Raw genomic sequence first — 21200 nt, forward strand, 5'->3', positions numbered from 1 at the left:
TACAACTCAACATTAAGCAACAGCATCTAATATTTTCCAGACCATCCTTTCTCTGAAAAACCATCCGAGCCCATGCCGATTTCAGTTTTTGACATTGGGAACCATTTTTTACTTTACATTCATCAAATTCACATTTCCTTTCAAAACTATCTTGGTTAGTACAGCTAGCCAGGTTAGCTCCTCGCTTGGTGCAGTAGCTAAGAAGCACCCATCCAAACAGCGACTAGTAAGGCAACCGTCTAACCCAAGCATTGACACCGTGGCAGCTCTCCTAGGCCTATTTTCCTCCAGACTCTGAATGGATGCTTCATTTCATCCTTCTCTTCTCAGTGCTCTGTACAAGCAGCCACAACCCAGCGTTAAGGGAGAGGAAAAGAGAGAACAGATAATAAAAACAGGAAAACAGTGACCTGTGGCTGCACCTAGGTAATAGGGTGATGAGGTACCATACACACAAAATTAGAATTAGGATTCTGTAAGATTAACATAAGCTTTTTTTTTTTTTTTTTTTTAATTGCCACAGGATAGGAGGAAGGTAGATTAGAACAGGATTTGCCTGTACAAGGAGGAGACAAACATCAAAACAGACTGAAATAGAATGGTTTCTAAATACAAATGTAACAAGATGTATTCTTAGCAGCTGCCAGCAAGCCTGCAGCACTGTGGGGACATGCAGTTTGTCCAGGGTGACACAGAAGGTCTACAGAAGAGTAAGACCTTCACATCATCTCCCATATTGCAAACTGGTAATATTCAGCCCATCAAGTTAGCCTCAGGTCACAATAAGGTTTCTGGTTTTGCCCAATATTTCCTTCAAAATAAAATGAAGGAAACAGCAATGCAGGCGAAAAAAATAAAAAAGTCCTTGCTCAGAATCAGTAGTTTAAGAAAGTTCTGATGGCTCTAATAAAGGTTCCAACCAACACAGAATTTCAGTAGCTCACACAAGTCAAAAGTAAAGCAGCAGTGAAGTACCCGTCTTAAAAAGAAACTCTTGCCTGACGCTAATACTAGAAAAACTGCAGTCACCTGCTGATCAGTGTAGGGGTTTTTTAATATCATAATCCAAGATACAGCAACTGAGCTAAATAAGAAAACGCAAGCACCCAAAATAGAATTTAAACACGAAAAACTGTCAAAAGCAACTGCAAATCAACTCGTAGCCAGTGAAGAAAGACTAAAGGAAGCGGAATGCAGTATTTCCTTGTTGCAGGCAGATACGCTGCTGCGTGGGGAACGGCATTAGCAAATTATCAAGCAATCCAGAGAACAAAGCATTACAATAATCAATTTCTGTAGCAACGAAGGCCCGAGCTAAGCATTTTGCTTCAGTAGCATCCACATAGTCCATAATTTCAGAGATATCCTGCCAGCAAAGGAAAGGAAACCTCAGCTCTGTTATTTATCTGCAATTACTTCTTCTGTCAGATGCATATCTATAAGGTTTTATACAAACAAACATACATTAGGAGTGAAGGGAGCTCCAGAGAAACCTATCTTGTATACAAACAATGGATTCCCAAATTGTAGACTTAAAAAGGAAGAGAAAATAACAGACTCTATAGCAAAGCCCAGCCCCACTAAACCCTTCCAAGCAAGAGCATTCGCAAAGGAAGGTTTTCTTGAACAGGAATTCCCCATCATAAACTGCCACAGATTAGAGCAGCCAAATATTCACAGCATTCAATTCAGTTTCACTACAAAAGAGTTCTGTATAGCACCTGACGATAATACAGTGTATATCCACGTTGTCTCAGATGCCTAATTTCCCAAGGCAGCAGGAGGTATTTCAGAAACCATTTCAGGTTCTTTGCACTGCTTCTGATACAGGAACCCGATCGTATTTGGAGGAGTCACGTATTCACGTAACACCTACCTAAAAGCATACCTAGAAATCACACCTACCACAACCGGTAAAACAGCCAGATTTATGCACAGCGTCAAGGAAAGCTGGGAGCAACTGTTAATTACATGAGTAGACTGTTCTGTTCTACATAGCACCGAATCCTACAAGATCCCAACTGATCTTGTAAAACCTAAGTTCCTCCTCTTCTCTTCCTCATCGCCTCACATGCACGCACACTGCCACCCCACCCCACTTTTTATCCTACTGTAAATGAAGAATCAAAGTAGCCTAGTATCTAGCCAACCATGGCCTTAAGAGAAATACACCTGTGCATTATTAGCACAGCCTAAAGCAGCATTGCTGCACTTACTAACAGTATGTTGCAAGGGTAACAAGTAACTGGATACAACCTTGCCAGAAATGGCTCCTACAAAGTCCCAAAAGGCAGGCTAGTGATGAAGGACTATTATCCACAGAAGAAAGAATTTGACTTGCTATAAATGAACATAGCACAATGCCAGCTACCTATTAAGGTCAGAAAGAAAACACAGACTCGATCTCAAAGCTAACAGACCTCCGCTGCAGAGCATTAAGCTGATCCTTAGCGGCCGAAGTGATTTAGATATTACACCGGGCAGCGTTTTGTCATTACCCCAGGTAAGTTTAAGTCACAGCTTAATAACTGCTTCGATTCAGAGTCTGAGGCATGCATACGCCTTCCACATCTTTACTTTCAGTTCATTTCAGCACCCCAGAACTCGATAAAAATGCTGAAGAAATGAACGCTTTTCAACCAGATTCACAGGCGTACTCTGTGAGAAGGCACATCTGTGACTGAACGTCCTTCCTTTCAAAAGGTTACAAACTCGAGTCCAGCTAAGGTTTTAAGTCTTGCAATGAAATGTAAAGTCATGCTCTTTCTACACGGTTTTGCAAATAGTACCAGAATTTTACAAAGCTGAGCGACTGTTCTAGAGCAACTTTCTAAGTTACTGAATTTATTCCAGTTGTGTGGAGGGCCCAGATTCAGCAGTATACTAGAGGAGCTTGGAGACCTGTCCTTCACTTGCTATTCTGCAGTAACTTCATTTGCTGTTTTGGACAGACTTTCTTCCTTCTGCCTCCATTTCCTCAAGTTGAGATAATTACATAACCAGTGCTCTGAAAATGGCCAACACGAGAACCATGTGTCAAGATCCAGCCACTTCTGCTAACACTTCCACCTCACTTCATATTATGCAAGAATTTCATTAACAGTTTGCCACATGTGACCTTGCTTTACAGACAGATGAATTACATTACACTACCGAGATTTTAACAACTGTTCCCAGCCCCACAGCAGCAAAAAAAACCCTGCTAGCTTCCAGGTTTTTCTGCCACACCCAGACACAAAACCCTCAGCTCCATCACACTGATTTATACACCAAACACATGGGGAAGGGTCCCTGCCCGTCCATCCAAGCGATCATATTGGCTTCCAGAACTATTTCCATGGCAAGCATTCACGTTTCTCCTGCTGCCTAACCTACATTCCAAACAAGACTTTACACAAAACATTATTTCCTTGCTTGTCCATTTCGTCTAACGCAAACAAAGAGCAAAGCCACTGTACTGCAAATGGTCCCTGCTAATGGCTTTTCTTCAGTTGCAATCTGTCATTTAATAACCAACAAGGCAAAATCTCTGGCTGGTTCAGGAGCAGAGCTTGTTTAATGCTTTAATTGGTACTTATTTTAAGCAGTTCATTAGAAAGGCAGCACTTTCTGCCTGCTTCTACAGCCTATCTGACCTGACAAGCAGGAGGCCAGCCACTCAAATCAAGCAGGGATACTAATTAACAAGCCCCAGGTCAGCTCTGTCTTTACAAACACATTAGGTGCTATGGTAGGGTCACAAGAGGAACAGAGGGAACACGCAGAACACAGTAAAAGGTTTTTTGTTTCCTTGTTCCACCTCTCTAGCAAGACAACCCACAGACAGATTATGCAGGCCACCACCTCTGGCATCTCAGGAAAGACGTGGGGAATAACAGCATTTGACAAGAAACTCCGGAATAGCCTTGCCTGACGCCCTGCATTCCTATTATGTCACCTACTTTCAGCAAAGGCAACCCAGAGCTGTAGATACTGCACTGGATTAAGGAGGAAGTGAGCAGACAGTTTCTTGTTTTGCATCTATCCACTGCAGAGCAAACAATCGCCAACACACAGTCAGGAAGGAGCTGTATTATGTCAAACAGACAGGTCTATGGTGTTTTACTGGGATCTAGCGGAGCCCAGAGCCAGACATATTAGCAATCCATAGTTCACAGTGAATTAGCACCAACGATTTTGGAGAGCCGAGTCCTATTTCCAGGTTCTGCATTCATTCATTGCAAGGACTCGGAGCAAGACAAATAGACAAAAACCTCTACATGTAGGTGCTAGAACCTTACACCAGCAGGTTCCAGTCACGTCTAAGGAGGACACACAGGTATATTAGCCCTAGTTTTATCTCGGGCTATACCTCCGTCTGAAGCAGTAATGGCTAACCTGTAAAGATTCAACTTCTTCAGGCCAACTCCTCTTCAGCAGGTTTATCTGGAATATGAAGGCCTGATATACAGCCCACTGTAAATACAAAGCCCCTGAACAGGTAAGTACTCCTTGTCTTAAAAATCAGGAAGAACTAGGGTCAATTAACAGAAAACAGGACTTCAACAAAAAGAAAAAGGTTAAAGGAAATGCAGCTGTTGACTTCAAAATCTTACGTTTTTGTTTTCATGAAACAAAGTTTCCCCAAGATATTTTTGGGCTTCCTGGTATACTTATTATTTATTTATTTATTTTAATAAGAACATTATCTGTCAGCAGGGGGAAAAAAAAAAAGCAGTCAACCATAATGCAACATTAAAAACTGGGTTCAGACTCAGTGCAGAGAAACAGGACAGATTTCAAGAAGACTAGAATTCAAAGGTATCCACTGACACTCAGTATCTCTACAAGTTTAAGAACAAAAAGCGCACTAGTCAGCTAAGGCCTGCAAAAAAACAAACAAAAAAACCCCACCACACACACACAACACCACACAGTTCAAAGAAAAACTCTGGAAGGAACACACGTTAAAACATTACCCAAATCCTTAGTTCATACCTGTAAGCCCAAGTTTCCATAAATGAAACATTGAAGAAAGCACAGTTTAGGCCAATCTTCCTCTACCATGAGCACTCAATGTGAAAGCACGTATGCAGGAAAGGCTAGTTCTCTCATAAATGGGTAGCAGAGACATTTGTGCCTTTTCTTCCTCAATCTACGTAAAGAAATATTCACATTTGCCCACAGTGTGAACAAAAGGAAGTCTTTTCCTCCAGAAAACAAGAACTTCTGAGACAAAGCCATGCAATTCTCTTTGTACCCGAGCATGTAACACCTCAAAATCACAATCTGAAAAACAGCAACTTACTACCCATCTTTTTAGAAGGGAAGAAGAGACCAGGTTCTTGGAGGGCAGGGGACTCGATCGATCCTCCTGGCACTGGTCAAAAATTAGGGCACATTACAAGAGAACAGCTGAGCTTCCAACCATCAACTCACAAATCCATATTGCCAGCTGTTACATAACTTGCTTTCTCTCATTTATTTTAACATTTTCAAACATGTTCTCTGTCCTGAGCAGTATTTCTTCATTCAGTCTGGAGACAATGTACAGTAGTATCCCAGGTCTGTGGCCTTTACAGGAGAAAGAGCAGAAAAAAGGTCTCTTCTCTAAGCCCTGTTGCCAGCATCATGATAGCTCAACTTCTGCTGTGACACCTTCACATTACTTTCAATGAGTGGAATTCAGAGTGAGGAGTAAATCACTAAAGATGACACGTCATCACCACTGCAGCTGGATTTTAGAGATCTTTCTGAACTTGTGGAATAAGGCTTTTTTTTAATTATTCCTGCCTTGGTTACATGACACCAGCTGCTGGGAGCCAGCAGTCCCTTATAAAGGAGCATTTCTTCTGAGACCGAACCACCAGCAACTGGATACCCCTAAACGGAAACCAAGTGACAGCACTGCCAACCATTTACCAGGCCCACTGTCTTTCCTCCAGTTCTCCTTCAGCCCTTTTGCACACACGCCATCATCCTCGCTACCTGCGTTTGGATATGCACAGTCATTAAAAGTGAAACAATAATCCAAATCTTTCCATTCGGTTACTCCTTCCATGTAAAAGGCTTCTTCCCGCATTCATACAAAAACAAGATCACATCACCAAGCAAATATGCACACACGCACACCCCCATTCTCCCAGAAGGGACACAGCATTGCAAACTCAGCTGGATTAGATACATCAAAGAACTTGCAAATCTTAGCTGAATGAGGTTCTCAACATGCCCTGTGCCATTTGGGGCTAAAGAGAGAACAGGGCTGGGTCCAGTAAGATGGATGCAAGCTTAATATCAGTTAACTCTCTTAAGCTTGCAGAAGTGTTAACTCGGCCGGTGACGCTAATCCCGCTGGATCTACATTAAACTTTTCCAGCAAGAGGAATTCTATTGCCACCAGAGTTGCTGTGTTTTACATAGGATATATTTTTTTAAAAAAGCTATTCCAACTGCTCTTACTCATTAATGGTCCCCTGGTAGTTTGGTTGTTCCCCCACTTCCCTAACAGGAGTAGTCCAACAAGGTGTCCAATTAGAAAACATCTGCTCCCTTGCATAAAGAAGCTTCCCTTTCTACCCTAAACCTCAAGCAAAACTGCTGCTGAACACACCACCCCAGAGCTGGTCACTTTCCATCAGCAGATGGAGCAATAAGCAGGCCAGATATCCATTCTGAACTATTAAAACCAAGGCAGCACTAAACCTGAGAATGTTGCAGTGCACTCGCTATTCACAAACGCAAAACAAACATTGAAATTTAGCCAACCAACTATTCTGTCTCACTTATTTGCATATTATGCTTATTGCAGTTGGAGAAAACGAGGGTATGTGTCAAAAGGAAGAAGTGAAAATTTTAAGTCACTTACTATGGATATAAGTAGCCAGATGGTGCTGGGAGAGAAGAGAGGGGACGTGACAAGGCAACACCGCGTGGTGCTAAGAGAAGGAAGGGAAGGCGGCAGCTCCCTTCTGGCCCCTCTTTCCCTCTGCCACATCTCCCCATGCTCCGAAATCTCATCCATCCTCAAACATGCATAAAGCTGTTGGTCACTTGACCCGTGGCTACAGCGTTCCTGGCTTTGCAGGGCAGACAGGGAGGTAACAGGATAAAACACTATAATAAAACAGCATCTCAGTCCAAGGAACGAAGAGGAGACTGTGCCGCTTCAGGAGCCGGGGCTCTACAAGGAGAAGCCACTCTCCCCCTCCCATACGTGCCTTTGTGCACTCTTGCACAAACAGAACCACCTCCCTTTCCTTTGGAAGGGCCACATTCCCAGGCCCTCGGCACCTGCGGAAAAACAATTCCACACACAGGTTGTGGCACTTGCTGTTCCAGAGGTTATTACCAGAACTCCGATAAGCCTCATGCCTGGACCCCAGGACCCCCATAAACTCATTAACTCTCTCCCTTTCTGCTCCATCACTTCAGAATTTTTCTAAGCTTCTCTTTGATGCTTACATCAGTAGCCCCTCAAGAGGCTATTGAGAAATGAGTGCATTACTGGAGCAAGATTTTTCCAGGATGAGAACCAAATTACTTCCTACTAACTTGCAGATATTGCAAGTTTTGTTGTATGTTACCTTAGTAGCCTCAAGCTGCTTTCATCAGCAGATTCCCACCTCTGCCTTGGAAGGGGCTTACGAACTCTTGGCATGGAGGAATGCATTCATTGACACCAATTTCACTTTCTTTAATATCTTTAACACTGCTCTATTTGAAGCTCATTATGAAATGTGTGGCAGTAGAAATTTCATCTAGTCATAGTTACTACAGCGTAGCCACAAACTAATTTCCTGTTTAATCTATTAGTCATTATCACAAAACTCTTTTTTTAATAGAAATGTAAAAAGCCACAAAAGCTTTTTTGTAAATAGTTCAGTCAAGTCAAGTTCAAGTCATTTCCCTACTCCATCCTCTCTCCTCTCCCCACCCTAATTCAGACAATTATATCATCAATGTTCTCTTGGAGGAAAATACCGTTCCCTAAGGAGTAACTAATTAATCCTTGCATTTTATTTTTCTCATCATAGCTCTCAAACCACCTGGCATGGCGAATCGTCTTTACAAATAGCAATGTGGGGCACGGTTAAAGGAAACAACACATTTAAAGTCACAAAATCAAACAGCAGCAGATACAAAATGTAAGATTTCTGAATTAGTCCTGTGCCCTTATCACTTGACCAAACCCTTTTTTGCAAATGAAACCAACACCACTAAAGCAGTTACAGGCTATGACATTTAGATATCAGAAGAAAAATTTATCCAAAGGTGCAATACTGAACTTCTTCCTCCCCAGCTGACAAAAAGAAGGCAAGATGGCTCCGAGACGTGCAGGATGAGAACGCATTTTAACAAACGACGCTAAGACGCAACAGTGGTAGCATCGTTCCACTGAGAACACCCATAGGGCAACAATTCTTTCCAGACCTTCCTGGCACTCGGGAGACCTTTCGTCCCAGCTTCATGGCAGAGCTTGGTTACCAATCACCATTTATAGATGGCCATCTCCAAGCCTTCCCAGCATCTCGGGGGAAGACAGACTCCTGAGCATGAGGATTGCTGTTGTCTGCCTATGCAGTAGGGAGAGAAGTTACAGTAATCAATTATGTCAAGAGTTTAAAAAAAAAAAATCTTTTCGTCTACCTAACCAAAAAAACTCTTACAGTTAAGACTCAGGACAAGAGCCTGCTACAGACTCCCGTAAGGGCTTAAGAGCAAATTATTTCATAGTCTTTGTGCCTAAATTCCCCTGTTATGCATTAACTTAACACCTAGTACAAGACAGTCCCTATTTTACATGAGTCTGGATCCTGCATTCCTTCACATGGTGCATGACAATGAGATTCAAGCTGGAAAAGCTTGGGCCAAACGTGTGCTTTTTGAAGTGCAATGAGCTGAAGTAAAGCCCGATGACACTTATCCTGAAACTCTCTACGCACCTACTCTGTCATTCCGATTTTAGTGGTAATACCCTGGAAATTCTGCAGAATTTCTAGAGTACGTACAGAGGGCCAAGACAAACCGTCACGTAACTTTGTCACAAAAAGACCTACACTCAGGACCAATTTCATACAGACTCTTACCAACAACGGCAAGCTGGAAGTAATTCCAAGTGTGACAGTGTCATTATCATATACTATGTGCATCCACTGAAGAACACTTTTTGCAAATGATAAACAGGAAGATACTACCTTATGAATAACGCAGCTTTACCACAAAATGATGGTGTTGGGAAAAAACACAGGCCCTTGAGCATTCCAGGAAACACCTCTGTCCCTTGAAGAAGAAGAAAGCAAAGTGAAATATGATCAGAAGATGGAGGAACAATTCCTGACCTGCCACTGGTGCTTTCGTGGAACACTCTTCAGCTTGGCTGATCAGAAGCAACGCAGATCTCAAAAAGTAAGTAACATACTTAACTGCAACTTCTGACACAACTGCATTTTAAAAGTCATTCAAGAACTGTCCTGAAAAGTCAACTAAATGCAGCATCTTAAGAAGTCTTTTACCAAAGCTGAAACAACTATCCTCTGAAATATTTCCAGGATACCCAGCAACCTACACTACCCTAAAGCCACCCAACAGTTGTAGAGGGCCCTCAACACTTCGGGGATCCTCTGTCTGAGGCTGCTAAAGTCCTGAGAGGCAGCTGCGAGTAATTATACATCCCAGCCTAATAGCTGGTCTAACAAAAAATACTTAAAAAAAAAAAACTTCACTCCTTTGTTCAACAAGAAGAATAGCTTTTGTTACAAAAAGCGAACTTTTGCTGGACTGCATTACCAAAGTTATCTTCAAAACTACAGGCAAGACAAAAAACAGCAAGTAAGCATTATACCTATCCTATAATACAGATAAGGAAAGCACCATAAATGGAAAACAGTTCTCCCAAAACCAGAGGCAGGCTCCATTGTTAACGGAAGTTTTCTTACAGAACAATATGCACCAAGAACAGGGTATCATTCTGAGGTGGGGGTTTTTTTTGGCAGGGGGGAGAGGGGAAGAGTAAAATAAAAATACCCCACCCAACTGTCAAAATGTGTGTCAGAGCTAGGACTAGAAACAACTAGGATCCCTTGCATCTGTCCCTAAGGTGCCCACTGGAGATATCATTCTCTACAGCAGGAATACCAGCCATTATTGCAGGCATCTCAGTCTGCAAGCAGTTCCTTCTCGCGAGAATCCAGAAGTGAAGCAATTGTTGGCCTGCGTCATCTGCTGGCAGGGTCCCAATTCAACACCCAGTGTTACAATACATATACAATTTATGTGATAACTTAATTATGTTGCATATGATAAATATACTCTCCTTATAATCCATCATACACTCCAAAGGCACCCACACAAACTCTGTTTTTGTGCCCCATGAGTTTGTTTTTGAAAAAATTACCTTGGGTGGGGGGGGGGGGGGGAAGGAGGGGGCCACGATTTTCAGTTATGCTGAAGGACACTACCTGCATTAAGTAAGGACTTGAGCCATCATCAAATACCTGTATGAGCTGGAAAAAAAAAAGTCTTCATCACTTGCTATCCTAATAGCACTTCGTACTGTTTATGCTGGCTGCTCTAACAAACCGAGCCCTCCAGGTTACCACACTCACATGGGAATCCCTTTAACAAAATTCATCAACTGGGCATGAGATGACACCAGTAGTGTATGGGAGAAAACTTACTTTAATTTCAGCATTGGTGAATTTAACTACAAGATCCTGAAGACTGTGTAATCAAGACATGGTATGCAATCCCTCTGTCCCCAACACAGGGCTGTAATTCCCACTATTCTCATCACAAACCTGAGTACAACGGTAGAAAAGGTGGAATGCCAAAAGTAAACACAAGTAATATTAGCACAGTCAGTACTTATGACTTCATTATTAAATGAAGTTACTGTTTACTTCTTTAATGCCCCTTCTGTTTGCCTCTTGGTGGAGGGAGGGTTTTCACAACAGACTGTACTTCTGCAAGCAAGGCACTCTCAAAGTTAACCGTCACTGAAGTAAACTATTTCTCCAAATCACCAACAACCCCCAATCTACGCAGTAATGGCACCATCTTCACCTTATAATTATGCAACCTCCTTTAGGCATGCCTTTGGATTCTGATAGATTTTTCCTTATGCTGTTAAGTTTCTACAAGCATCTTGCTTTTTCTTCTCTTCAGTGTGTTTTCCAGAACACCCCATTCACTTCTACATGTACTGAAGGAGCTAAAGTACCACTGTATAATTCCAAAATAGTTATTGCCAACATGAAGGTCTTTGGCTTCCAAAATTGTACATTTAAATTTAATTCACTCTTTAAGAAAGTCCTGAAATTTAAATTTAACAAAGAAAACCTTGTCCTCTCTTCTCATCCCAGTCCTCGGAGACTGGGGTCACCTTTGAGTTCATCTGGTAGTTGCTTAAACATTTCCAGACATCAGAGAAATACCAACACATTCCTAGTCAAAAACCTTCCTCCATAAAAGCCAGTTATTCCCTTTACGAGGACTACCTACTCTCTATCTCACTGTTCTTGCAGCAGTAGCACTGCAATGCTCCCACATGAAAATTGGCATCTAGAGGCAAAAACATGCAAAAGTATATTTCTGTCTTTTAAAACAGAAGATATCTGCCAAGAGGCTTGCATCTTTCATAGCATTTGGAGGAAAGAAAAGTGCTTCCAACTAAGCAAAAACAAATTATGAGCAAGAAAAGATCCCCTGCAAAACATACTCTATCCACACACTTTTCCTTCCAATTTGAAGTTATTTTAGAAGGCATATTAAGAAATTTAGAAAGGCATTTCTTTCATGAATCCTTTGCTTGAGTTGGAAACCATCACTGTTGAGGTGGGGTGTTTCTTATGGTTTTGTCAGGTACATACACACACCCCAAAGCAGGGGAGAGAATAACTCTGGCCTCCTGGGTGTTGAATGAATTCTAAGAGGAAGAGTAAAACATGTTTTTAGAAGTGGCTCCCTTTCAATATCAGAAAGGGCAAAGCATTCGCTTGCATTATGAGAAAATTGCTTTCAATGTTCCCATCTTGAAGACGTACAGAGGTTCACATGTTTGAAGGCCCGTATTAGCAAGGTGAAGCAGCAGAAAGACTGAACTGTGTTAACAGTAGTAAAAGGAAGACTGGTTGGCATCCTGCACGATCCATTTACCACACGACAGACTCAGATAGGCCCACTACTGGCAAGCTCATGGGATTTGGCCTTTGTATTTTACCCTGCGTTTGAGAGTAGTATAGTTCAAGATGCACTTAAGTGCTTTAACCATCTGAAAAAAGCTTCAGAAAGTTCAGCAGAAGTAACACTGATAACATGTCTTTAAAAAGCTGTTTTCAAAATGTGTAGACAGGCACCAGAAAGTAGCATTTCCTGTTTGCCTTTAAGCTAGAATGCCAGGAGACAAATACAGGGTTGTAGGAGATAAAATACAATAGCTATATGATAATAGAGGTTTCTAACAGGAAATTATTTGCTCCAGTTCTTCTAATCTGTATCTTAAACATTTCTTCTTGCATGTACAGGGAACAATGCCATATACATCTAAAAAATGGCACACCACGTACATTATCAGCCAGCCTGAATAGCTGCAGTCCTTTGAAGAATGACCGCAATAGTTCTTCCCACACACAGTACCATCCTTCTTCCCACACAGGAGCTCTTTGTTAGATTTATGTTTATTGTACTTAATATTCAGCTTGTATGGTAATTCCAGGAACTCTCCCCCGTTAATAACATGCAGATTTATGCAGCTCTATTTTGCATACATAATTTTCCTACACAGTTTGTCTGCTTTACTGTAATTCCTCCGCTGTTTACTTTGTCTTAATATTCTTGCAAAGTTAAAAAGGAACTATCACTTGAACATTCATTATTAATTTCTCCTAAGTGTCTCCAATTAAATCTCTGAATAGATTGGTACTTTATGACATTTGTTATTGATTGTTTGGAAGCAAACTTCCAATTACCAAAGGATCACAATTTTCCTAGCTCAAAATTTGTTTGATTATTCTTCCGTTAAGCAATGCAATTTCAAAGCGGCAGCATTCGTCTTCATTCAGATTCACAATTACTTCCCAGAAGTCTAGGACAGCCCATAGATTTCCTCCCTTCACAACCATGTTCCTCAATTGGCATACACAGGCGTAAACCGTAAGCAAGTCTGCTTTAGGCCAGGCAGACCAAAGCTTACAGTTTTAAGTCTCATGAAGATAGCAAGAGGATCCCAATTATATGCATCTTCACCACAGTACTGTAGCTCATATTGTAATTTCTGTACGCAAATCAAACGCTATCCAAAGATACCTAAGCTCATCACAAAAAACTCCTATAACCAGTTAAGGAACAGGTACATCCAGCTACTGTTTAATACTTGGATAACTAACAAGTAAAGAGCCAAAGCAACTTCTCATCCAAGGGTCACTCAAATCAAGGGCTCAAAAGGCCTGGAAATACCACCCGAAAGTCGAAGTCTGAATTCTACCACTACTATTTCCTTTACTCCATCATATGCGAAAAAGCAGTACTCGAGTTGCAGCAGACGTACAGAAGATCACTTCCACGGGCCTTCTTTAATTTTTACACCCTTCCTCTTTCTTAAACGGTTTGTAAGGGGACTTTTCCCTCACTCTACCCCAAAAGGAGCAGAAATTTGAACTAGGCATAAACATACACAACTCCCCTCCCTCCCCATCTTCCTTTCCGCTAACAAACCAAGAAAATCCTTCATTTTTTGTCTAGGCATTCTTTTAAGACTGACTTCCAAACATCAACCCCCCCTTCCCCCTGCCCCCACCAATTACTGCAAACTAAACACAAAAACAAGGAGTCCAGGTTCAGTTAACTCTCTAGTAAGCCAGGATTCATAGACTGAGCACCGCAGTTAGTGAAAAGGGTCCCTGTAGAATCATACACATTTTTAAAAGCAGCAAAGGCAGCACGGTCAGGAAAGCTGCGAACAACTCCAGACAGATCAGAACTGGTAAGATGCCCCAGACACTGGTGAACAGGAATATGGCAGGGACATCAGCTGTAAGAAACAGGGTTTAAAAAAAAAAAAAAACCCACACAAAAAAAACAAAAAACCAACCACAAACGCACCACACAAGCTCAAGACAGACATCAGGTCTCTTTCAAAGAGAAGAACTCCGACCAACCACAAGATGACAACTACAACCTGGAGAACAATAAACTCTGAGAAGGATGCAGGACTTGAAGTCTCTCTGATCTCATCGAGAACACTATCCTTAATGAATAACCTAGGAGACCTAGACAGGGAGGCAATATTACACCATTGCAGAAGAGAGCAAGAGCAGCATTTTGAAGAGAAGCACAAAACCAAAACTGAAGTGCCACAGGAACAAGTGAAACAATGGAAAACATGTTCTGCAATGATACATTTGAAGAATCCAAGCCGTTCAGGTTATCAAAAAAGTTGGTGATTATTACAGAGCAGCAGTTCTCTTAAAGCCCAGTACTCCATCCTTGTTAATGGTCCTAAATCCATGACAAGCTGCAAATTTGTAGTTTGCGATTTTTCTTTTTTTTAAAACAGCGAAGTAGATGCACTTTTAAAACAAGCTCTCCAAAGGCGAGCAATATACTCTTTCAAAGCAGATGACATTCCAGAAGACAACCTTGCGTCAGATAAAAGCTTTGGCTCATACAGCCAACAGGCTTAAGTTTAACAGCATTCCTAGGCCAGATTAGATGAACCGGTAGTCCTTCTGGGCTTCAGATGCAACTTTCACAGACTCTAAACCTGCACTTAACTTTCAGACCTTTCCTTTCAAAATACCGTAGGTCAACTCTACTTACAAGCTCTTTCCTCAGCAGCTCCAGTGTGCACAAGCCTGCACCAGAGCACAGATGCTGTCTCCACCCAGACCTTTGAGGGTTTTCTAATGCCTGTCCTGGCACCAGGCAGTTCCTTAATGCAAAAAGCTCCTTACACTACAGAAACCCACTCAGGGAAGTAGCTGTGCTCCTGACTCCACCTCACCAGATAGTAACAGTAGGTCTAGGCCAGAATCCCCTTTTGACCACAAGGTCTAAGAGAGGACTTGACTCAGAACAGCCACTCTGTGACTGAAAACCTTTTAAAAATCACAACAGTGTCACTGCACAAAGCAGCATTCATTCCCACCTCCATCCTCTGCTTGCAAACATTCTCAAAACTTAAGTGTGAATTCTGCCCAAGTATGCAGGAAAAGAGCACAGACGTCAATCATTTGGCTTTCACTGAGACTTTATTTTAAGCCTTTTTTCCCCCTCAAATTTTAATTTCGGGGCAAGAGATCAGCCTAGAAAACTTTACATGATCTCTTGGATCTGTGCAATGCTCTAGTAGAAATGCATTCCGAAGCCTCACACGGAGCTGTGCTTCTACTGCAGAAATATTCTGTCCAAGAAGAATACAAGCGGAGTTCATCAGAATTACAATTCTAAAAAGTATGCCCTGTCCGCTGAGAGACAATAATATCCCCAAAGGGGATACAGGGTCAGTTTTCATGTCAGGTGGTTTTCATTCTGAGACAGATGGATGTTACGCTCTGTCTGCCTGCCTGAGTGGCCTGGCCTTATCAAAAGATATCTGAGCCTGATAACTGCTTTCTAAGTGTCTGAAACTATAGTAACAGATTTGCAAGACCAAAAAGGGATAAGACTCACACACAGGAGAAAGCCTGCACAGGAGGTTATCACTGTAGAAAGCAAGGCAGTGAAGTCTCTAACAGCGACAACTGACACACGCCTCTTAACCTGAGCTATGAGGCTGTGCTCCCATGCTTGGATATGAAGTATTTTTCATTTAGCCATTGAAAATAATTGGTACATAGACAGAAATGATGGATTTACCGACCAAGTCGCAAATACCGTACTTAGATTTCAAGTTTGTTTCATTTCACTACCTTAACAGAAATGACTTACTAGGGTCTCAATTTTTGCCTATGCTAGGCATGAGCCAGACAAATTTTAGTCTCACTGAACCAAGATAAAGGGATTCAGTTGATAAAGTGCAAAGAAAGCCGTACCTTACAAGAACTGAGAAGTTAGCATGTAGATTTAATTAAGTTTTCTTCCTCTTCTCTCTCCTCAAGGAAGAGAAAAACCTTGAAACCATGCAACATTTTAGTTAGAAAAATAATAATAAACAAATCCCAACTGATAAATAAACCCAACTTCAAGAAAAACTGGACCTTCTCTTTCCAGGCCCTCCACCTTAACTTGCAAGCCCAGCACAAAGCCCCGCTGCAGAGGGCAGCTCTGCTGCCGGAGCATCTACATAGAGCAGCAGCTGCGGCAACCCAAGAGCTCACCGATGCTATGGCAGAGATGGCGCTCTTGCAAGTTCCCCTTATCTACTACCAAAAGCAGAATGACCCCAGAGCTGTTTCAGTCCCTTCTTAGGGCAGCTCCCACACCACGTTTAGTGATGCTTAAAGTGAAAAGCTTAACTACAGAAGCTATTTGAACTTGATAAGCCTCAGACAAGATCCTTTGTTTCAGCCACCGCCAGAAGAGTTCGGCTAGCGCACTGGACCTGATTTCACCTGTCAGTAATCTTGCTCCTCTCCCTACTCTGCCAGGTGACAGCTCGCACTGCCTGCTACCCAAGATACTGACAAGGCCTGACACCAGAGTGGACAGGCAAGCAGAAGATGGCAGCCTCCAACTCATCCCCTATCGCAAGCTGCTACATGCATGCTGCTCACTTTGAATGAGGAAAAGAAATACCCAACAGTTTCAACAAGGCTGAGAATGCAGCAAGGCACCAGCACGAGTTCATGCAACACAAGACTGAGATGAGAGGCACAGCTCAACATTGCCAGCATAGAGCTGTTTATTGCAGCTGTTCTACTGCTCGTGCATGGACTGGAAAGACCAAGAATGTCAGCTCACCTATTTTCTCCTCTTCCATCTAAAGCCTTTCAGTTCCTCCCTAGTCAATGCTACAATGCCCAAGTCTCACATTACGGAAGCTGACCGTGAGCTCTTTCCGCACACCAAGCGGCACTGTAACAACATGACTTAGCAACTGTGTGGGCCAGATCAGAACTAAATCCTCCTTTCCTCCTTAAAGCCTTTGAAGCTGCCTCCAAATTTGCACTGGGGATTAGCTCACTATGCAAAATGAATTTGTTATTCCTATACACATGCAGTGCTTTTACTAGAGATATCTACATTCTTTGGAAGCCGCACTACCGATGGGTCGATGATTTACTTCTTTTGAACACAAGTGGATTTTTATCTTACCAGCTTTCAGGTTAACGGGGAGTGAATTTCTGCAGCTCTACCTATCAGAAGCCAAGAAACATCTCATTACTTTCCATCTTCAAAATCTAAACCCCAACAGCAACAACTTTCCACGCCACATTCCAACATAAGGAACAACTGCACGTGCCATTTCGTGCACAAACAGGAAAGAAAGAGAGGAAGGGTGAAGTCTTGGCATCCTTCTCTCCCACAAACGTATGCAGTCTACTGCCACCTCGGTAGGAAGCCAGTAGCTCAGAAGAGGCTAGAAAGACATTTTGTACAGGACAAAATAAAACAAGCCAGAGACTTTGGACAATGTACTATGGAACCTAACTACGTCAAGTGCTGTACTACAGATGAAGGAGGACAACTAGGCAGCACAACCTTCAGAGGGCAGTATTTTTTGCAGTAGCTTGCCAGGGTCTCTGGTTCCTTCATTAAGTCCTGTAGTACTATCAATAGGACACTCCAGAAATACATACAGCTTGGGCCAAACAATTCATCAGACATTCAAATATTGCTGGACATGTTTCCCGTGTGAATACGAATTTAAAGTCAGACTGAAAAACAAATAGCCCCAAAGCCTAGCAGGTTATTCCACAGAAGTCAGGAGTATCAGGACCACTGGAATGACAGTTTGCTTCAAGGTAAATACAGCCCAGACTTTCTGCTCTCGCAAGGAAGTGTGTTGGCACTCCATTTTCTGGGAAGAGAAACAAAAGGGATCCCATCCAAGTTAATTTGCTCCACCTTAAGAGCACTTAAGTCATTAGATACCAGCACATAAGACAGAGATGGACCCTTCACTTCCTAATGAGTTCTTGGGCAAAAAACATTGCCGTACACAAACAGAAATTGCCACCGCCTGCAAAGAACAGAGGCCAGAACCTGTAACAGGAAGGTGATATTTTTCCATCTGAAATTTATCCAGTTACCACTTCATGTCTCTTGAGTATCACACGACTTGCATATGTAATTCGAGTTGAAGGCATAAAGCCAGAGTTCATCTACATATTTGACACTTATGTTCATACTAACAGGTCAAGTGTGACTATTTGAACCACTTTTCCGACTGGGCAAACAATCACAGGTAACTTGACCTCGACTTGATACACGCATCATTTTCTAGTGTCCTCTGAAGACTGAGTTTGTTATGAAAACCTGATAGGTAACACTCTACACCAAGACATAACAAGCAACTCACTGTTTTGACAGTGTCTAATTTCTCTAGGCAAATAGCGAAGTTACTGTCAATTTCCTCTAGCTTAAGTCCTTTTACATCTTGAACCAAATAAATCATTATAGGGTAGTGCTTCGCAGATGGGGGAGCTGAAGATTAAAAAAAGAGCATTTCTGAACAGCAGCAACAGGATCACTTCAGCTTGTAGGCAGCTTTTTTTTCCCTGTATGATCAGAGGCAATATGGTATCTTAGTACATCACAAGTAAAAATATAGCATGAATAGGAATGTTATAAGGCTCAAAGCTAAGGTCCCTTTAAGTTATTCTCTGTATATAAACAAACCCTTCTTCCTTTTCAAGCTAAAAGTATGAGAAAGATAAATCCTATCCCATTTTGCAGATGGAAATGGAAAATCAGGAGATTAAGCTGCCTCTCAGGAATGCTACAACAAAACTGGGATTTGATGTCCATGCCTGTTTATCGTGGGCTCATGCTTTTCAGCACTAAACCATTTTTCTCTCCCAAGCTACAGAGTGTTGTTAGGGAGGGTTTCCTCACCCCAAACTGTTCTTACTCTGTACCTCAGCTGAGTACTCCGAGTCACAAGCATCAGGAAGAATTGCTTATGTTCTGATTTAATGAGCTCAAGTCCTGAGGATCAGATCTTCAATATAAGTACTAAAAAAAAACCCAAAAACCACAACACTAGGTAGTAATTATAAATTTAAAACCTTCAAAGCACATTTCCAATATATTTTTAAATATTCATTCCAAGAATGAAAACCAAACCTACGAACATGCTCTACTGATGAATATACCCCAAGACAGTTTTTCTTATAGTTTAGGCACTCAAAGTAGCAGGACATAAATGAAAAATTGAGCAGGCTGGTTCTATACTTACACATGCTCAGATTTTCCTCCCCCCTCCCTCTGCCCTTAAAAGCCTTTTTGCTCATGATTCACTGAAGATTCCCAGTTTCTCAGATGCCCAGCTCAAGACAACTTAAGAGAAGACCAACTTCCAAGCTAACAGGTGTTTAACACCTTCTGAAACGGCCTGAACAACTGCCACCCATTCTTTACAAAACCGGCTTTGAAAAATCCCACCGTTTCCAGGTTTGGGTCCTATGCTTTAAAGGATAAAAAGCAAAGGGTAGGACAAACATTAAAAATGTTTTTCAACTTCCAAAACTGTTCTGCATTTTAGTTTTTGTTTTATTCAAATTGACTCATCTACTCAACACGCATTAGGAAACAACAGCACAAATAATCATTAGAGACGTATTTTGGTAGATACTGTATGGCTTACAGCCATTTCTACAAATTCTAACAAAATGAAACAATAAAAAGAACTAATGTACCTACACACTACTGCTGCACTTCCTTGGTCTGTGTGCACAATCTGGCAGCTCTACGGGGACATTTACATTACTTTATCATGCTACACTTCAACAACCTTGACTCATGAGGAGGAAATCCCTCTGCTAATGCTTCAATTTATTCACACTCATTATCTTATTAGTGCTCTCAACTTCAAAATAACCATGTGCTCAAGGAAGATGACAGCGAGGGCTAGCACTGGATGTGGCACAAGCTTTCAGCTGCAAAGAGTTTCCATGCACAGCCTGACTTCTTTTGCTCCTGACCTTCAACCCTCCCTGCTTCTCCAGTCTAGAGTTTCTACTCCTGAACATACTCTGGTAACTCACTCCAGCAAGCATTCCTTGGCACCTCTCAGCTTACTCATCACTTCCCTCAGACACTATTACAGTGCAGTAATGATTTCAGGTATGTAAAAGACCACAGCATTAGAGCTATTTGTCTTGGCCTCCTAAAGCCTATTTCTAGAAATACCATTCTTTGAGCCCCAATCTCCTCTGCCCCATCAATAAATTCTCCCATTAAAAAAAGAGAAAGGCGAAATGAGAAACAAGTTTTGTTCTCACTCAGTACAGCAGATGATGTCATTCAACAGCTAAAAACTACAAGGTCTTCCTAGGCTTCCTTTGGTTCTGCCCCCCTTCCGCCACAGGCTTGGTGTCGAGCAGCATCTGACTTTAAAAAGCATCCTTTAACTAGGGAGCTGTCTGTGACAGACACTGACAGAAAGGAGAGAAAATGCAAATGGAAGAGAAAAACGCAAGTGTGGGAACCTGTTCAGCTTAGCTGAAAAACATCTCATTTGGCAGCAACTGCTTACAGAAATAAATGCCGTCAGAGCCAAGAATCAAACAGTAAATAAGCCTTACCCAATTTAAACATGTAGCTGCTTAAAAACATTCTTCACAGTAATATGCTGTTTAAGCGCTTAGGAAGATTGCCAAGAGACATCAAAATAGTGAAAAGTTCGAAAATTGCATGCAAATCAATCCCCCCTCAGCGCCTCCAAAAGTCTCAGGCCCAGTAACTACAAAGGTACTACAACATATTGAAGAGCAAGATACTTCCTGCCCACGTGTGGCCAGGGTACCGTTCTCCTCCTAGTCCTGCTGGAGGAAGTCGCCAAGCAAGGCCTTCCCCCTTCCCCATCTCCCATATTCTGTCCCCAGTTTCATGATATTTGGTGTCTTCCTCCCTTAGCACCCTCAGTTTCGAATTTAGTGGGTTTACTGCAGCGTAAGCAAGATGAAGATTATGCCCTTGATCTCTCTGGGGAAGGATTATCTTGAGGTCCGTAGTTCTAATTACTGGCTAGATAATTCAGTCCTTAGGGAAATACTTTCTAGCTTCTGATCCTCATCACGGCTAAGAGATCTATTCATTTTTCTCTACGTGTTTTTCTTTTC

The sequence above is a fragment of the Apteryx mantelli genome, chromosome 23 (assembly GCF_036417845.1).
Source record: "Apteryx mantelli isolate bAptMan1 chromosome 23, bAptMan1.hap1, whole genome shotgun sequence".
Classification (NCBI taxonomy): Eukaryota; Metazoa; Chordata; class Aves; order Apterygiformes; family Apterygidae; genus Apteryx; species Apteryx mantelli.